Source organism: Calonectris borealis, chromosome 3 (assembly GCF_964195595.1).
Source record: "Calonectris borealis chromosome 3, bCalBor7.hap1.2, whole genome shotgun sequence".
Taxonomy (NCBI): domain Eukaryota; kingdom Metazoa; phylum Chordata; class Aves; order Procellariiformes; family Procellariidae; genus Calonectris; species Calonectris borealis.
In genome coordinates, this window is record NC_134314.1 from 79,633,165 (window position 1) to 79,648,545 (window position 15,381).

Here is a 15,381-nt window from a genome sequence, read left to right on the forward strand (position 1 = left end):
AACACTGACTGTATAACACAAACACCTATGAAACAAGAATCTATTTCCTGTATGTGCAATGCCAAATGGGCAGTTTGCTTTGTCTGTTTTTCACCAACTAGAGATTAAAATGTACAATTAATTCTATCATAAAGTAAGCCATACCATTTAAGACGTTCAAATGCTTATTCATACCCTTAGATATATTGATTAAAATCCTACAGAACTTCGGCTGTCCTCCTTAGTATGCTATATGGCATAATGCACACTTGTGGCCAAGACGTTATAAAACTCTTTCCAAGTGAAACTGTCTACCTAAATATAGTGACTGGTATTCAAACAAAATGAAACATGCTTTAACACAGAACACAAATCTTAAATTTATGACTTCACCAGCAATCTGATGTTTAACATTTTTTGAACCAATGAAAACTCCTATAGGAACCACCCATCTCTGAACAGTAAACTTGTGTTAACGTCACAAAACAGCCATCTCAAATTCATAACGCACGCTGTGTATAATGTGTGATTCACACATTATACATTCACTGAAATGTGACACCTTTGTCCTAATACGTTATTGGGATCTGTTTTTGTATTCGGATACCTCCTTTGACGTCTGATATGCAATCTTATCACGCAAAGTGATGTGGGACAGAACATCTACCCATTAGCAGACCGGCAAAACTGAGATTGTTCTTTTGCTTCAACTCCCAAAGGAGAAAACAGATGTATACCTCAGATATGAGGAACTAATAATGCAATTACTACACAAACTTGTAACAAGGTTCCCTCTCCTTCCATTACAGACAATAGAGACTTTTTCCATCTTCCAAAGAGCTTTTCAAGAGCAGTTTGCTCTGGTTGGGCTTCCTAGAAAAAGGACACAAGCAAGGCCATCAAGGAGCATTTCAAAAGGCACAGCAAAGCATTGCAGCTGTATGTATTAGGGACTCAAAACTGCTTTATTTATCACTGTGATTTTACTACATTCTCGACATCTACAATATCTTCTTTTCTCTCTTCCTTCACTCCCTAGTTCTTTCCTCATCTCCTCTCTTCACCTCCTGTTCCTCAGATCTTCTCTTCAAATGTGTGACTCACTTCTTGCCTTCCTCCCTTTTGTCTTAAATTAAGAAAGCTGAAATAATAATTAAAAACCCCAAAACTTTAGCTTGAAGGAAGGAGGATTGCTTTCTAATACTTGATTTTTAGGGACTATTTTATGGCACTTCTCTGGAATTCAGAAAGTCCAAAAACACACAAGAAGAAATATGAGGGAGAAGGAATCAGAAAAGGACATTCAGGGGGCTATACCTGTCATGTAGCAACAGTTAGCCTGGTAACAGAAAGACAGAGAGAAATCCTTTTAGCAGCATGACGGATTTTTGCAGTATTATTGGGCGTCTCCTAGCATGCCTGATTTTAAAATTTCTTGGCTTCTGCAGTCATGGCAATACATCAGAAACATCAGATTTCAGCTGAAAAGTATTCAAACTCACCCAAAATGTAACTTTTTTAATAGGATCATTTTAAAAGACAGTCTTCAGATTTTTGGATTTTGACAAAATCTTTAACGTATTTGGAGCTAGAAATACCACTATAACCAAAGCGTTGTTAATTATTTGCTATTTTGTTGTTAATTATTTGTATATTACCAATAGCATACATCTAGCTTGTAACTGGACCTAAGGCACTGCGTTATTTAAAGTAGTCTTCAAGGATACATGGGCTTTCTTGTACCGATCAGATTAAAGTTCCTTACAACTCAGTAAGAAGTATCTTTCATTGACCAACAATTAATGTTTAAGAAAAAGAAAGAAGACAAGACACAATTCACCTAGCCACTTACATAACAGCCACTGGACATGATGGCATGTATTCTTGAAACTTGTTTGCATTCATGTATATCCTGCAGGATAATATGGGATTAACTTTGTTTTGGTTGTACAACTTGAAAACAGTTTTGAAATAAATTGCCCTTCCCTCAGCAATTTCTCAACACAATGGGCACTTGCTGCTAACCTCTTCTGACAGCAAGCTCACTGTGTTTCCTTGGATTAGATCTGAATTTAGTGTCCTTTAATGAGAATTTTCCTACAGTTATGTGACTGTACCAATGAGACGGTAAGATAGTTGTTTTCTGTGTTGTGATTTTGAAGACACTATTGTTCAAGTTGGATAATGCCAATCTCTTAACTAAATCCTGGCATGTCTCTAGACATTTGCATTACTCTTTTCTAGGCTTTTCTTATTTCCTCTGTGATTATGTTTTCAGACAATGTACATAGGATATTAGGCACTTCTCCTACTACAAGGGCATTACTGTGCGATTTCTTCATCCTTCTGCAACCCCTTCCCAAACACCCTACTTTTTCAACTGTCAGTGTGCACAGAGCAGATACAGGCACTCTGTCACTCACAGTTTCTCTGTTCCTATTCTTAAGCACACACCAGGCCTCCCATCAGCAAAATGACATGTGTCAAACTAGTTAGCAGGAGCATATGAAATTTATGGAATGCTCCTATTTCAGTTTTCCTGTTTGTAAACATCCTTTTTGTTTTCTTTTATTTTGAATTATGGTACCACATTAGCATTGTTCTAATTGCCTTCATCACCCAAAATACATTTTCTGAACTACTGGCACTTAGTCTCTCTCAAATCTCTGTGAAGCAATGCTAATCACTTCTGCTAATCACTTCTGCTAATCATACTGCCCCCCCTTTCCAGTGAAAACAAAACCAGCCTCATCTTCACTGTCCTCCCAGCCTGACTTATCTTCTGTAGCCATGGGAAGATACCAGCAAACAAGAAACCCAAACAAGAGACACAAGGAGGGAAAAGGAAGACAAGGTATCTGTAAAATTCACATGTCCCCAGAAAGAGGAAGAAACACTTGTGAACTATAGCATGGAGATTTAGCAAACATAGGTTGGAAAATACAAGAGCAACATATGTACACATATGTGATGCTGGCAGCTACCAAATGGGTCACACTGGGTATGCAGCTGCCCTAAGCCTTCAGTGACCAAAGAGTCATTGCCTAACCAGGTCAGACCCTTTATGCTTAGTGGGAAACGCATTCCTCACAAACACTTCCCTAAGTATCCTTTCCACTCTATTATCTCTAAATCAGCAGGCACACAATACATTATTTTCACATATATTAAAAGCTGACTGTTGAATTCATATCCAGCTGGGTTTGAATTCTTCATATGTCCTGAGACAGTTGTCTGCTGAAGCTAATATGCACTGGCTATGTAGACAACTTGCTATTAGCAGCTCAAATTTACTATTTACAATTTCTAGGTGTGGAAGATAAATATTTATTTTTCTTTTCTCCCTCGCCCATTATCAGACTCAGTAACTTGTCTTTTAGGGAGATCATGAAGCCACATTGAATATCTTCCAGTCATTGGCATGTTGCAGATCTTTGCTCTCAACTTAAACATAGATGATTTGGCCTTCTTCATTGCTTTTACTTGCCTCTCAAACCTAGCACATTTTCTGATGATGTCTTGGCTGAAAATGAACAGTGGGTCTAAAGCTCATACAAGCAGATTGCACAGAAACTCCATGTCAGCTCTGATTTCCAGATATTTCAGGGAATCTGCATATCATTCTTGGGAGTTTGGAGGCAAACTCCATGCCCTTATTTTGCAATGGCAACTTTGCTTTTTGGAGTTCTTTGGCAGGCAAAACCCGTAAACAGCTTTTCCAGAATATTAAAAATAATTGAGATAATGAAAAGCTAATAGACTTTAGCTTAGAGGGTTGCAAAGAATAGCCTGTCATTGTTCAGACAGCCCTGTAATAGAGCACGTTGTTAATTAGAGATGATTCACAGATGACTTGCAATAGATTCTGGTAGTTCTGAATAGCAATGATATTTTCATATCGAGCTTTTATCTACTCAGGAGTAATGAAGCTTTAACTTTAATTAAAAGGGAGCTCCTTTTTTTAAGCCTGTAGGTCCAAGCAACACTGAAGCACAGAAAATTAGCATGCCTTTTACTAATTTTTTGTATTTAGAGTTTTGCACTTTATGGTTTTGCTTGCATAACGTTCCCTACCAGAGGACATCTAAGCACCTGAATAGCAACTGTCAATAAGAAGGCAATATTAGTGCCACTTTAAATGGAGAAACAGGCAATGAGGTGGGAAACTGTTTGCTCAAGGCTTCTCAGCAAGTCTGTGATAGAACAGAACTGGGCCCACCTTAAATACAGGGTCATCCCCTTCCAACTCCATGCCTCATCACATAACACAATCTGCTTCACTTGATGGGCATCCACTGCTTTAGTTCATGATCATTACAGCGGTACAGTTTGACGTTGTAACACCCCATTGCTACTGATAGAGGGGTTCCCGTGCTCTGCCACCTTCCCTCTTCCTTTCCCTTATCACTTTCTCTTGCTTTTTGCCAGGGAGCCTGCAGTGGATTGATCCGAAGAGCTGAGGAGGTACCCTACACACCCAAATTTTCTGCTGGTTTAGCTCCTGAACTGGCCCCTGAGGGGTTGGATGAGCTTCAGTAGCTGAGCAAAGGGAGATGATGGGAGCATGCAGGAGCAGGAAGGGAGCTGGCCATGAGGTGGGCTTAGCTGCAATACCAAACAGGACCTTACCCAGTATGGTAAGTTGACCTTACCTGGCAGTGAGTCTCCATACCTTGAGCAGCCTTTAGCTTTATGTCCTTCACATTTTTTTTAGCATATATTTTACTTGTAGCCAAGTCCCCTCTTTAAACTGAATTGAGAATAATTGCTTTGATAACTGATGAGGATGTAGTGTTTTATTTTAGAGCTGTCAAAGGCCTATCTCGAGCTTTCTGTAGGCAAGACAAGCCAACTTGTGCAGCCAGCAGCACGCAAGGGAGCCACATGGCTAATACCATTAGCTGTCAGTGCCTCCATAGCCCTGATGATCCCAGTGCGGACTTACAGCAGGAAGGCTGGGGCTACCACACTTCTGTCTGGGATTCCCCGTGGTAAATATGTACATGTGCCTATGTACGGTGTGTGCATACTGGATCTCAAAACATTTCTACAGTTCGCTGTGGGTGCGCTGTGGTTATGAAGGGTGGAAGTCCAGAGCAAGGCTTGAACACACGCACACACACAGACGAGGGCCAACAGCAAGCTCTTTTATCCATTCTGTCACCGTGCCTCTTTACCTGTGGGCCTGGGAAGCTTCAAAACATTTATGAACTCCAGGGTTGCCAAGCTTTGAAACATGACATGAAGTGACATTAATTACTGCATTCAAAACACTCGATAGAATCTATTTTACTAATTGATACAGGCAATGACACAACGCCTCCTCCCCTCTTTTTGAAATGGGAACGAAGAAGGACAACCTGCGTCCAACAACGGCACTATACCTTCTGAAAGTTCACCATAAAATTCCCTAAGATTTCTTGCCATTAAATAGACTTGCAGGATTCAATATTGTGAATTATTAGGAAAACAGTAATACTGTATCTGATAAAAAACCCAAACAAAGAAACCCCCTCACTCTCCACATCCAGTAGATAGCATATGCAAAAAAAAAAAAAAAAATCACGTGCAGATTTACATCTCCAATTAAATTAAGCAGAAAGAAAAGAGAGTGCATATAACACAGATGCAAATACTTACCATTTAGGACTCATGACAAGTATATACAAGCATGTTTCCATTTAATTCAACAGAGAGAAATATTCGCAAGCAGTATTTTGGTCAGGAGGGGATTACTCATCTGCAAAAAGCTACCTGCATCATTCAGTGTTCTCAGGATCAAGACCCTTTCTACAGTCAGCTCTTCAGAGAAGACGCACGTTCCCTATATAAGCATTAAGCACATATTACGTGCTTGACTAATACAAAAATAACAGTGCAAAAATCATAATTACTGCATCTTAATTTGAGGAACTAAAACATTTTGTAAAATATAGAAACAGCTAATCAAAGACAATGCAGAAAAGCATAGATAAAGAAATCAGAACCTTTAATTATTTCAAGTATAGGAAAACAGTAACAGATTATTTAATAACTACGTGGTCCAACAATTTGCATTTCATATAGCTGGCTTCATTGTATAACTAATAATATGATGTTAAATATAACAGCGTGATTTTATCTTTTTTTTCACTCACCAGAATAGCTGTTGATTATGCTTTCAAATACTTTTTTTGTCTTATTCATTGATTTGAGTTTTACCAGATCCAAAATGAAAGAAAATCTCTCTTTAACATAAGTTTGCAGCCAACTGACTATAATTCAGGGAAGCCTAAGATAATGAGAGCATGCTTGTTTGAATGTAAGCTGTATTCAGCTTTCAATGTACACCTGATGCTCAATAAACAGCAAAATCATCACTGTATTTTTCATTTATCAAGGAAAGTTTTTGTTGCACTTTTAACTAAAGACTTTCCTTTTTCAGGGAAAAGTTCAGGTGGCCAAAAAAAAAACCCAAACCCCACAAATCACTATGTCTTTATGCACTGTCCTTTAAAAAGCATTTTTTCCAATAGATGCTTTCACAAAAAGTTTTTAATATAAAATGCAACTGACAATTCCGCTTCATCACAAACCTTCCTCCAAAAGTACTCAATTTGTTTTAGATGCAATAAGCTTGCATGTTAGAAAATAAGTAGCAATAAGTACCCTCACATTCTAAGTCTATAAAAATCCTGAATAAAGTAGAGATGAAGTTCCAAAACATTACTTTTTCTCCCCAAATTTCTTTATGTGACAAAAAAAGAACGAAGAATAATAATTCTACCATCACAGGCTCACTCTACATAAATACTTCTACTATCCGATACGATACTTAGGATTTCCTATGTTACTACTTCTGTCAGCTCACACAGGCTTGTCAGGGCACTCTGAAGAGGCTCTAACATAAATTCCTGAAAGAATTATTTTTTGCAGGACTTTTATTTTTCTTGTCTTTTTAGCATGTAACGACTTCCTCATATAGCACATACATGCACCTGACCTCCATTTTATCTGAGAAGATGCAGTATGACTCTAGCTTACATGCCAGCCTCATGCCATCACAGCTCGTGACAGTTCCTAGGGAACTTTCTTAACAATCCAGGCCCTAAAGGTTGAGCACTCAGAAGGATTTAGGTTTGAAAAAGGTCAAAGGCTTTTGACTTGCTTTTTGTAAGTTATACATAGTATCTCTCACATCTGGAGAATGAGATGGAATGGTAACACTTAATTTTAAAGCTTATTTTGATTGGCATTTTGTTTAAAGTTCCTTTTTGAAAAACCCTATCCTACTTTTATCCGTATTACCTGTTCCATAATTTTTCCCAGGTCTAGGTAGGATGCTGCTCATGTACTTTGTAATGAGTCTTCCCACAGCAATCATAAAACAACAGACAACATGACACACATCTACAACAAGTCATTACTTTCTGTGCTTCTAAGCACAAATTTTCACAATCATCACCCTCCTTTCCCTGTGCATAACTGTGCTTTTCTAAAGCAGTGGATTTCAGTGGGGCCTTCATTCTCTATCATGTGAAAGACCTTACTGCTATTGTCTCCACAGAAATTTCTGTTTTGTTGTAAAGGATCCATGATATTAAAGACTCCTCGTTCAGCAGGAATTTCTGCCCAGTGATATAGATATGGCAGACACTGAGTATGTGCAGCCACATGTGGTCCAACAGCAACAGCTGAATGTGTAAAATAGACACGTCCAAATTAAACAAGGAGGGAATCAAACAGAAAGCAGAATAAAGAAAGGTTACTTTTTAATTTCAGCCCAGATGACTGGTAAGCACATAGTTAAAGGAAGATCTACTCATTAAAATGTGTGTGCTTTTGGTGTTTTGTTTTTGTTTTTTACACACCTGGTCTGAAAAACTTAATTAGACCAGCATACAGCTGCCACACTTGCTATTTGGGTGATACTGTTCAGCATTAGCATGATGTCAACAATTTTTCAAACATAAATTCCTAAGTGCTGCTGCTTTCATTTTTCACTAACACTAATTGGTGCTATAAAGAAATCAGAACGCTACTGAAATCTGTGGGACTGAAAGAATCAAAAGCATGCACGAGCAGAATTAGCTCTATATTCTGCGCTCTGAGTGCACTGCCAGCCAGGCAGAGTTATGCTAAGTAGATAACTTTGTGAACAGGCCACTTGAAATCAAAATTGGCTAGTGCAGTGGAGAACCATTCACTGAACGCGAATCAGCATACCAGTAAGGGGAGCAGGGGAGCAGTAACATTACTCGTTTTGTTTCTGAATGATCAACACATTTACGTTAATCTAATGTTATTGCCACTACATGGAAAGCCATGCGCAATACACCTCTTCCCCCTGCAACCTCAAAAGGTCTGCTGCATCCAAAATTTGAGTTAAAGCAATGTGACTTCTCTTTCAGATTTTCATTGTTCTCAGATTAAATCAGACTTTCAGTTAAAGCAATGTTCTAATTCGGTGCCAACAGCAGTCTCGCCTAAAAATTCCCTCCACTGGAATGAAATGTCATATTTGGAGCATTTTTCTCTTTCTCCTATAAGCCAGAGAAGTTTGACATATGTTAATCACTGGACTTAGCCTTGACAAATGACCATGAGGGAAGGCGTTAACATATTCCCAGCTGAGAAAACAAGGCATAAGCTTGCAGGGACAGGAGGTATGGGGTGCAGAGTAAGTTACGCTTGTGTTCAGAAGTGAAAGAGTCCTCCTGGAAGCCAATGCAGCCAGCAAGTCTCTGTGCAAAGGCTCTAGCTTCCTTGCAGTTTCAAGTATTTCCATGAAAAAAAAAAAATCAAAACAGGTCACAGAAAGCAAATAGCATGAGGTTTTCCTCCACGATTTATGTATTTCTCATCAACAGGATAATTATAAGCAATTCAGCAATCCTCAAATATTTATCAGTCTCATTTTATTAGATTGCTAATCCCAACAGGATTAGCACCCACTCAGTAAGTCAAACTGATTTCTTCTCAAAGTCACAGCTTTCAGGAGCTACCCAGCAGCTCAGTCACTTTAACTTTCTGCTAGAGAAGCATTCAGGAGAGCAGATTCTGTATTAGCCACTGATAAAGCACTGCAGTTTTAAATTTTCATTATTAATTTTATTCTCCTGTTTTGCTTCCAGCATCTCGGGGAAGGAACAGGAGAACAGCAAAGAGTAGGAAGGGTTGCAGAGAGAAGAAGAATTAACTGGATTGACGTGTAACTTGAGGGTTATTAAAATTTGTGCCACTACAGATTTTAATTTTCATTTTATAAAAGATTAAAACAGAAATTAAAAAATAATGAGGAGTACGAACATGTTTACAGAGAACATCAGAATATAATACTTTATCCTGTCTTTTTTTGAAACAAAACCTGAGAACTGTTTATTAAGTATCTTTCTTATCATACTCTCTACTATTTTTCCTGCAACAATTTCCTAGTACGGAAAACAAATGTAAATTTTGTTTCTACAGGATAACACAGATGACCTCCTAACACTTACGAAAGAGAGCAAAATGTTCCACATAAATCTTTGCAGGACTGAGTCCTGTAATGCTGTAATTTATTTCTAATTCCCTAAAACAGTATGCAGAAGACATAGCAGAATTACACACACGTCATCCGAAATGACAGCTGATGCTATTATAGAGACATTCAGAATCAAAACAGGGTTAGTACTCAGTCCCCTATCATCAGATCTCAGAGATTTACATGCTTCCCTGCTTGCAGATTTAGGAGATAATCCTGAATTGCACTTATTCCCCTTGCACCTCAATTTTTATGCAGAAGAAATTCGCATGCAAAGGCAATGAGCTGTGTGATGTTCAGGGAAGTTGGTCTGTAACTGCCTTCATAAAACTCACTTAGCCCCTTCCCTAGTCAAAGCTGTTTTACAACTATTAGCCATGGTTATTCTTCAAGGAAGGGTAATAGATGACATCACCTACAGCTGAGCAAATTCACACTCCCATCTGAAGTCTCTCCTCATGACATAGGGCAGAATAATTATAATTAATAGAATCATTATCATTTAACTACAACCTTCCTTGACCTGTCCTGTCAGCAGAAAGAGACCTAAAAGTGGATAAAACTATAGTTTGCATGAACTTGTACCTCCTCTTCCATATCACCAGAGGAAGGAAAGGGGCCACAATACAAATAGATGTAGTCCCAGCACTTACATAGACAAAGACATTTCTCTTTTCTTCTTGACTCTTGCAAATGAAAACTGACCCATTTATAACATTTGATCAGTTTTCCTGCTACATTATTAATTCCCACAGCTGTGACAGAACATTTGGTCCTGTGTTGGGCCAAGAAAGATTGAACTGCTTAGCTGCCATCTGTGCCATTGAAAATGCCATGCAGTGTCTTTATCACAGATACTTTTGTATGTATGCATATGAGCACACACTGTTTTGAAATGCAACAACTGGTTAATACCAACAGCAAAAGGTTACAATTTTAAAAGATAATTTCTCTTTGAAAATTTTCTTAATTTTAATATCTTCCCTAATTATTCAGAAATCTAATGGAGCATCCTCTCTGAGGAGTGCAAGAGACTACATAATGTGCTTCTCAAAAGTTTCATCATATCAAAGAAAGGGGAAGTATAAAAAAATGCAATAGAGCCAAAACCTAAGTTATTGATTAATTGCAGACATTTAAAAGACTAGAGAGATGTGGGGGTACTATGGATCAATAGATTCAAATCTAAAGCAGGCACACCACAGAATCATAGGTTGGAAAAGACCTCTAAGATCATCGAGTCCAGCCGTTAACGTAGCACTGCCCAGTTCACCACTACACCATGTCCCTAAGCGCCACATCTACACCTCTTTTAAATACTTCCAGGGATGGTGACTCCACCACTTCCCTGGGCAGCCTGTTCCAAGGCCTGACCACTCTTTCAGTAAAGAAATTTCTCCTAATGTCCAGTCTAAACCTCCCTTGGCGCAACTGGAGGCCATTTCCTCTCGTCCTATCGCTCGTTACTTGGGAGAAGAGACCAACACCCACCTCACTACAACCTCCTTTCAGGTAGTTGTAGAGCGCGATGAGGTCTCCCCTCAGCCTCCTCTTCTCCAGACTAAACAGTCCCAGGTCCCTCAGCCACTCCTCATAAGACTTGTGCTCCAGACCCTTCACCAGCTTCATTGCCCTTCTCTGGACACGCTCCAGCACCTCCATGTCCTTCTTGTAGTGAGGGGCCCAAAACTGAACACAGTATTCGAGGTGCAGCCTCACCAGTGCCGAGTACAGGGGCACGATCACCTCCCTGCTCCTGCTGGCCACACTATTTCTGATACAGGCCAGGATGCCGTTGGCCTTCTTGGCCACCTGGGCACACTGCTGGCTCATGTTCAGCTGGCGGTCAACCAGCACCCCCAGGTCCTTTTCCTCTGGGCAGCTTTCCAGCCACTCTTCCCCAAGCCTGTAGCGTTGCATGGGGTTGTTGTGGCCAAAGTGCAGGACCCGGCACTTGGCCTTGTTGAACCTCATACAATTGGCCTCAGTCCATCGATCCAGCCTGTCCAGGTCCCTCTGCAGAGCCTTCCTACCCTCGGAGCAGATCAACGCTCCCGCCCAGCTTGGTGTCATCTGCAAACTTACTGAGGGTGTACTCAGAACGGGGCCCAGTACTGAGTCCTGGGGAACACCGCTCGTGACCGGCCGCCAACTGGATTTAACTCCGTTCACCACAACTCTTTGGGCCCGGCTGTCCAGCCAGTTTTTTACTCAGCGAAGAGTACGCCCATCCAAGCCATGAGCAGCCAGTTTCTCCAGGAGAATGCTGTGGGAAACAGTGTCAAAGACTTTACTAAAGTCTAGGTAAACAACATCCACAGCCTTTCCCTCATCCACTAAGCAGGTCACCTGGTCATAAAAGGAGATCAGGTTTGTCAGGTAGGACCTGCCATGTTGACTGGGCCTGATCACCTGCTTGTCCTGTATGTGCCGCGTGATGGCACTCAAGATGATCTGCTCCATAACCTTCCCTGGCACCAAGGTCACACTGACAGGCCAGTAGCTCCCCGGATCCTCCTTCCAGCCCTTCCTGTAGGTGGTCGTCACATTTGCCAACTTCCAGTCAACTGGGAAGGTTGAGGTTAGCCAGGACTGCTGATAAAGGATTGCAAGTGGCTTGGTGAGCACTTCCGCCAGCTGCCGCAGTACCCTTGGGTGGATTTAAAAGTGCTGCATAAAGGTGCTGCAAAATGCAACAGCAAAGGCTGCATTTTGATTTTGTACTCAACAGTTTGGAGATATCCCCTACTCAGATGATGAATACTGGTAAAGACTGATAGCATCTCTAAAACACCACAATTTCTTTATATATTCATCCAACATATGTTTAAAACTCTGTATATATGAATTCATTATGATTTTACCAGCTGTCCCTTGCCCTTTTTTTTAAACCCCAGATGACAGAGATATTGTGACCTTGAAAAAATTATGTGAAATGAAATTCCCACCACTGAATGAGATTTGTCACTTTGGGCTATGTTCTACATTGTGCCCAGCATCTATCCAAACTAAAGTGATATAAAATGAGTGTAATTTATTTTGCATATTACTAGGTTTTATTCATAGTGGTATGACATCATCATTGTTTCGTAGTGATGAAAACTCTTAAAATAAAGAAATAATGTAATACAGTTGTATTATAATTTGTGTAGGGAATGTATGATCATTTACTCTTATCTTCATCTTAAATAATGTATTAGTCACAAATGGTGTTAATATGAGCTGTTAATAATGCACTTTGTATTCAAACAGGCTCACAGGCAAAATCAAACCAAAGAGAAAAAGAATACTTTAGTCAGCTGTGTGACAATTAGACTGAGGTCAGATTGTCCAGAAACGCTGAGTTTTGGGCTAAGGCAAAGCACAGAAAGCTTTGGCCTCACCGAAGCCTTTGGCACAAGGTCAACAGCGACTGGAAAAGAAGAGTTTGGTGGAACAACGTCTGCATTTGACTCTGCGCATGCTTGCCTATCTTGTTGAGTTGCAGATGATGAGATGTAAAGGCCAACCCCAGCAAGGGTACCAAGACATGGAAGATGCTTCTGTTTTTAAACCCTGCTCACAGCTGCCCAGACTCCTGACAGACCCCCCAGCCTCTGCTTCCAGGTGCCATTTTCGGTGACACTAAACTCCACGAAATTGTGTCAAGCAGAGACAGCCTCAGAGCACATGAAACAGAGAAAAAAGGCTCAGATCACACTTCTGCCATTACCATGACATATATGCATCGCCTCGACCTTGAAAAGAGCACGCCACACAGCTTAGTCCGCCTTCTGAAGGGCTATGAGGGCAGGGAGCAGCAAATACACAGGGCACGAGGTCCCAGCCATCAGTTCCAGGAAGGAGGATCTATCTATGCTTCCTTATCCAGAAAATACTACATGCTGTAATTTGGTACATATAAGGCCAAAGTAAAATTTAATCCGAGTTCATTTTTTCCCAAAGATGGTTACAGATTAACCTTCTCTGACGGCAGGAAATAAATTGCTGGTACTCCAGATATATTTTATTATTCGGAGCCTTCTCATTTAATGACTGAATCAGAGGTGACATGGCTGGGAGAAGAGGGAGCTCATTAACATCCATCAACATGTGGTATACAATATGCTAACTTCAAATCTGTCATTTGTACCCCAACTCTGTCATGCTCCTTTAGTACTAGTCAGCTAATGAAAAGTACAGCAGTTTGGATATTTTGACAGAGAAAGAAATGAAGCAGTGAATTAAATTGGCAGTGGCAGCAATGCATAGCCATGGAACGAGAAGGAGGAAGGAGATTGTGCTGCCCCACACAATAACGATGGTTAGAGATGAAAATAAGTTTGCCCAAATGCCAGCACTGGTTGGAAGCACTCATGACTTCATGAGGATGACAGCAGCGACCGTCTTTGCAAACCAGGAGGTAGGACCTGAAACTGCAGAAACTGCTTCTGTTTGCTTACTGTCGCCTTTTCTCTTCAATGCAACTTAAAGAGAATAATGCTCTCCTAACTTTAAAACATAAAAGTTTCTACTGAAAAGAAACTGTTATTCCAGAACTTGGCTGGGTCAGGCAATATATAGGACCTAATAACTTGTACAAGAAATCTTCAGACGTCCAAAGTCCAGACAGCACCTATTGCATACCTGGCAGAGCTCCAGGAATATTTTACAGGACAGAGATGTTGGGCTCCTCAGGACTCCACAGCCTCACTCAACATAAGACTAGCTACAGTGTGTAACGGGTCCTAGGGAATCCGAGCTTTTGACGTTACTTATTTTGGGCCATTTCTTCCCACTGTATGGGATTCGGCTTGCTCAGCAAACCCAGCACAGTCCCAGTGCTGGCCAACTGATCTTACACTGCTGTTAGAAATATTTTCAATCTGTATGAAGCAGTTCAAGGGCCAAAGACTACAAGGCAAGAGTAGACTCTGTAACACTTAACCAGATCCTATACTAAAATGCAATACTAGAATGTAATAGACAGCCAGGACCTATAATAAAGTCTTTTTAGCTGGTCAAAATGGAAAAAGTATGATGCTAGCAGACAGCATCCGACATCTTTACATTTCATTCTGAGACATAATCAAACCAGCTCCTCTCCACAGCAAGAGGAAATTTGAGGACAAGCTACAATTTGACAATTTTAGGCCTGTCCACTCCTTATTGTTTCCAATACGATGAAAATAATAGCTTAAACCAAAATTTGCCTCAAGGACTCTGATCTTTTCTTCAAAGAAATCAAACAATGAAGGAAATAGCTCTTAAGTCCTATTAAATACATACTGAAAAAGCATTTTTAAATCATCTGTCTGGAGAGTTTCAAGTGACTTCCATATTGTGTGTTACGGCATGAAGCTATTTCCCCATGTATTTACTTCCTCTGATACTGAGTCAAATTAAAAAAATATAAAAAGTCAGTCTAGAGGGCTCGGGTTGTGAACGACATTGTGCATTGCAGTCAAAATGAAGATTTGCTGCTTGGGAAGTGGAAGGAAAAATTTTCTATCTGGGTCCTGTAGTGGTTCACAGCAATTACCCTACCCATAGCGACCCACAGATGACTGCACAGCGTTCATTAGAACAAGCACTAATGGAAGTGGCCGATCCAGCTGAGAGTAACGAGGGCTGACAGGTCTAACACATTGCAATTGACTGGCAGGGTCCCAGAATAATGTATGGAGCTTAGAAGTAAATACAGAGTGTTGTGGCTTGACACTTAATACAAAAGAAAAAGTGGTGCCTGCATTACAAATACAGACCTCTCCCTCTGCTAACTACTTTATTCATGAAACTGTAAATGAAGACAGGCACTAATACAGTAAACACACTACTAGATATGTGTTATTTATGAAAGTAGTAACATTTAGAATAGAATTAAGACTTACCTTTAAAAATGTGGTTCTAGAGAGCCAAAA